Genomic DNA, 5603 nt, shown 5'->3' on the forward strand with positions numbered 1-5603 from the left:
TTTCCCTCTTAAAATTTTCTAACCTACCTGCCCAATTAAGGGATCTGACATTCCACGCTCTGATCCGTAGAACGTCAGTTTTCTTTCTCCTCATAATGATGTCCTCATGAGTAGTCCACGCCTGGAGATCCGAATGGGGGACTATTTTACCTCCGGAATATTTAACCAAAAGGATGCCATCATCATTTAATCATACAGTAAAGCTGCATGCCCCCGGGAAAAATTACGGCTGTAATTTCCCCTTGCTTCAGCTGTTCGCAGTGCCAGCACAGCAAGGCCGTTTTGGTCAGTGTTACAAGGCCAAATCAATCAATCATCCAGAGTCTTGCCCCTGCAACTACTAAAAATGATGCTGCCCCTCTTCAGGAACCACATGTTTGTCTGGCCTCTCAACAGATAACCCTCTGTTGTGGTTGCACCTACGGTACGGCCATCTGTATCGCTGAGGCACACAAACCTCCCCACCAATGGCAAGATCCATGGTTCATGTTTGATTTTATGGCTATTATTTATTTCAATTTATCTGCTTTCCTTTCCCGAGTTCCCTCAGCTGCCATATGTGGCACAGCTGGTTATGCCAGAATGATGGATTTCCATTTCCTTACAATGCAAATGAAGGTGGAAAATATACTGCTTAAATTAAACAAACTAAAAAATATATAGAAATTCCATGTAACTGCAAAAGAATGAAATACTGCGTAACTGGAGCTTCAGTAGTTATGTGAGGCTATTTGTCTGTATGGAGGCTGAGAAGCTGGAAGGCAGCATTGAAGTGCAGGAAGGCTTGCAGAGGTCCAAATAATAATATTATTTTCAGTGTGTGGAAATTTAATTATGAATGACATTTTAGTTAATTAATTTTCACAAATAATAAAATGTTTACTGATAGAGTGAAATGAGGGCTTTCAAATAATTTATGTCATTCTGGAAATAAACAATTGTTAGCTCACAATATGTTCCTGAGCATATGGCTTCTGAATAAAGCAAATTACAGATTTCTCTTAAAAGAACACATACTGACAGATAATGAATTTTACTGAAACATCACTTAAATAGGAGTTTGGTGCTTTGTGCAAATGTGGTACATCCACAACCAGTAGAATATAAAAAAAAGAAATAAGAAAGTTATCTAAGTAGTAGATTTATACAAAATGCAGTTACTCCAACTTTACAAGTATCAAGTTCGTCAACTGTAAAATAGAAGTACGTATTCTACTGTTCCCACCTTATAAAAGTGAGTCTACAGTTCTCAAATCCAAAATGGTACATGCATGTCAATCAGTGTTTCTGAAGCTACTGTTGATTGCTTTAGCACTGCAGATAAATCTAGCTACATTATGAAAACCTACCAAATTTGGGATAGCTTTAACCCAGCACACAGCTGCAAGATCATGAAGGGAACATGGCATTTAAAAAAATGCTGTAAAATAATAATAGGGTACTTGTGTACGTAGTACACAGAGCTACAAAAGCAAACTTAAGAGAGTGGCATACAAGGGCAGTCAAATATGAAAAATGTAAGTAAACTACTCATTAATACTGAAGTACTTGCCATAGTTGTTAACACATTTATTCCACTGTAATTGCCTTACAATGGTCAACGCCTTTGTGGAAAAATGTTGCCAGACACACACCTCTTTATCTGAAGCAAAGGGACAGCCATGAATGTCTTTCTTCAGCACTTTAAAAATATGGAAATCACATGGAGAGAGATTGGGACTTTATGGGGAATATGTGTTTCCCAGCAAAACTGCTGCAACATACTCTATACAGTCCTGGCAGGTTGCTTAAACTATGATGCAGAGTTTTGTCTGGGAAGCTTTCACACAACCTCCATACAGTCCCAATCTCTCCTCATGTGATTTCCATATTTTTGGAGCCCTAAAGAACCATTCTTGGTCATTCGTTTGGTTCACACCAAGAGTTCGTAGTACACCACAAACATTTTTCCATGAAGCGATTGACCATCTAGTCTCACAGGGGCATACATGTATTCACAGCTATGGTGATTAGTTTTGAAATACTAAACAGTTAACTTCATTTTTTCCATCAATCTTGTTTTATGGAGTTTTCATCTTGTGTACTCTTTCTGAAATTTTGCATCAGTGTAACCATATATATTACAACAAAAAAAAGATGAATGTGACAGGGATCAGATCCCATACAGAGCCAATCACAAAATATTCTGATTTCATTCATCACTTTCAAATTATTGTTTAATTCTGGTATGTTAACGCAATGCTAAATCTATAGTGGCAGATAAATGATTAGGTTGGGATTTCTTAATTAATACATACTAAGATAGATTTTTGCATGTGAGCAGTGCAAACTTTCCCCTCTGCCTCCAACCCCTCCACCACACAAAAATTCATAAGAACTATTTTGTATATCAGTTTCTTTGAGTGGCAGCGGCAGTGTGCGTAAACACAAACACACATACCTGGCCTCAGCATCTGGCTGCCAAGGCCAGAATGTGAGCAGCAGTGCAAGACGCTAAAAGTCTTCCCTTGGCAGCCAGAGACTGTGGCCGCGTCTGCGAATGTTGTGTTTGTGTGTTGTGTTGTGTGCTGTTTAAATCTAATGAAGACCTGTTTAGCTGAAAGCTGTGCTTGACAGTCTTTTTGTTGTGCCTATCTGCGAATCAGCGACTCCACTTTGTGGTGGGTAGCAACTATCCTTTTCATAAAACTGTCTAACACATATCTTCATGTTTCATTGCTGTGACAAGACGAAGCAATCCAGGTACAGTTACTGGCATCACTATTCTAAACCAAACAACTGCTTTGGTTGTTATAACCAGTGCTCGATTTGTGATGGTATGCCATACTGGTCATAACTGTTACTACTTCAACTTGTTTTATTCGAGATCATGTCACATCCAGAAGGTCAAACCAAACTGAACTTATCTTGTAGGAATTGTTGTAAATAAGTGTTCATTTTCATAGCCCATTATGTACTCTCACAGACTGATCAATCTGAGGTTACAAGCAGAGGAGAGGTGATGCGTGGAATGAATCAAAGAAAAAGAACTGAACACATGCCAAATAAGAAGCTGTGTATCACTGGCCGAATGTGTTACAATTAGCTCATTATACCTTCTTTTAAATATATTCACAGTGAATCTTTGATGAGGCTCAAGTTGCACTCTGGCACAAATTTTCACATGTCACTAATATACCTAATACAGCTGATGTCTAATAGTTCACAGTAAGCAAACAAATTTTGAATAATTTAATATATTATAACAACATTCCATGCAGAACCAATCACAACACAGATTCATGATTCTGTAATTACTTTCTGTGGTTGGGGATGGGAGCAGGGATTGTGAACAACACATGTATAAGATGGGACAATACAACATATGTAAAAGACATACCGGTAACTCCTTTTGCAATAAACAAATTTATTTTACTGCTGTTGTTTTTAACATGTCATACAAAAAATCACATTCACTGCAACAGTAACTCCAACACAAGAGATACACATGTCATCCACAGCAGTAAACATTTTATGACATGGGTTTTCACAGTGGAATGTAAACCATTTCATTTTCTTAAAGTGTATCTATGATACTACTACAGACAATGATATAACATTATTAATATATTACCAGACACATTAATTTGACACAGATGGTAAAATAAAAATAATGATCTTGGGTACTGGCTGTTGCCTATCTCTAGTAACCATCCCAGGAAATATAGGGTGTTAAAAGAGAACGTTTGGTTGTGAAATCCTGTAGTCACTCTGTTGTGGTACTGGATTTGCAATGTGTTTCTGAAAATACATCAGAGATATATTGAATGAATTATTGCATATTTTAAGATAGAACCTGGCAGTAACGGAAAGAACAAACGTGAGCAGAATAACATCATTAGATGTCAAATTAGAATAACAGCAATACATGTCAAATTAGAAAAGAATTATGTATGTACTGATCAGCAATATGAATTTGTATGTAGAATACACCACTCTGTGGCCAATTAGGTGCAAATCATTTTCAAAAAACTCCTACATTTAACTACATATTAAGTTGTTAAATGGTGGCACATTTAGTCAGCTAATCTGATCATGTATTGCATTCACACTGCAACTGGACAGCTGAAGATAGTGATGCTACGGATTTACCGACACTCATTATATAGGTATGTGTTCTAATATCACCTTCACATTATATACATTTACTAACATTTCTTGACATAAATAAACCATCACAATTTCAAAAGAATAGAAATTTTTTCTACTCATTCATCATCTGACCAAGAAGGTGAAAAAGAATAGAAATTTCTTCTACTCTACCACCAAGGAAGTGAACCTACAGGGAGTAAGTGAAGGTAAACATTAACAAAAGACAACCAAACATTGTTTAAGCTGTACACTATATTAACAAGAAACTATCACAATACTGCTTAATGCTAGTTCTTTTTATGCCAGTTAAATGTGTTCTAGTGAATTAGAAAGAAAGCTGCTGCTACTTCAGTTACATTAGTTACCTTCAGGATGCCTTATAAGAAACATGATATTTAGTTCATTAATCAAGTATTTTTTAGAAAAAACAGTAACCTACATATGTAATTACATAGGACAGTTTACAGCACACTAGCTGCCATCCACCTAAAGTAGGAATGAAATCCTTGCACTAAGATAATCAATGGAAGGAGTCACTACTGACGTATTTTTTAAATTTTCCTTTGAATTTCCTGAGATAACTAATTTCTTGTTGTATGTTAGATGGGAGCTTCTCAAATATCTTCATACCATAATACATAACTTTGTTACATCTTAGTTAAGGATGCAAAGTTTACACAAAAGTTATATTTCTGTCTTGTATTGATAGTGCAGATCAAATTTCAGCATGAAATGATTTTTTCACAACCACACTACGCCTTGATTAAAGTAACTGTGATTGTGGCAGTGACTAAGAGTCAGCCAACTGCTGTTCTTTCTTGACACCTATGTGCCCACTATAATGACTGATTTTTAGGCACCACACAGCTTTCTCAGCTGCAGTACGATGCACAGGAAGGCGAGAGCCAACTGTTGCTCTATCCACAATCCCCACTGATGTACTTCCCACTGCTGCTGACAATGACAACAATAAAAGTAATCTGAATGTATGTTTTGCTCTATTTGCATTGCATGCGCAGCTCTTGCTCATTTCATGTGGAACGATGTAAATAATGAATGACCCTTCACCACCATAGCTGTCTGCCACCCATGAGGTTATTTTAATCAAAATTTAGACGAAAACATAACAATTGTTAATCACTAAGTCTGCCAAAGGTTCACAAAAGCGTTCAACAACAACCACAAAAGTTTTCTTATATAATTCACTAATATAATCTGAGAGGGGACGACAGAAGCGTCCGATCCTACGCGTCGGCTTTGACCCGTGACGTATGGGTGTTGTCGTGTGACGTCATGACGGCGCGGAGTTTGCCTTGTGAGTGTGGCGTGTTTGTAGATGTCGTCGTGTTGTGGTTTGTTGTGCTCTCTTGTGGTGTGTTCAGGGTTTTCGTTTGTGTGCTGTAATGGGCGCAGTTTGCTTTTGCTCATTATCCAGAATTGTTCGAGTGTCGGCTGTGTTTGTAGTGGAATTT

This window comes from Schistocerca piceifrons, chromosome 11 (genome assembly GCF_021461385.2).
Source record: "Schistocerca piceifrons isolate TAMUIC-IGC-003096 chromosome 11, iqSchPice1.1, whole genome shotgun sequence".
In the NCBI taxonomy this organism is placed as follows: domain Eukaryota; kingdom Metazoa; phylum Arthropoda; class Insecta; order Orthoptera; family Acrididae; genus Schistocerca; species Schistocerca piceifrons.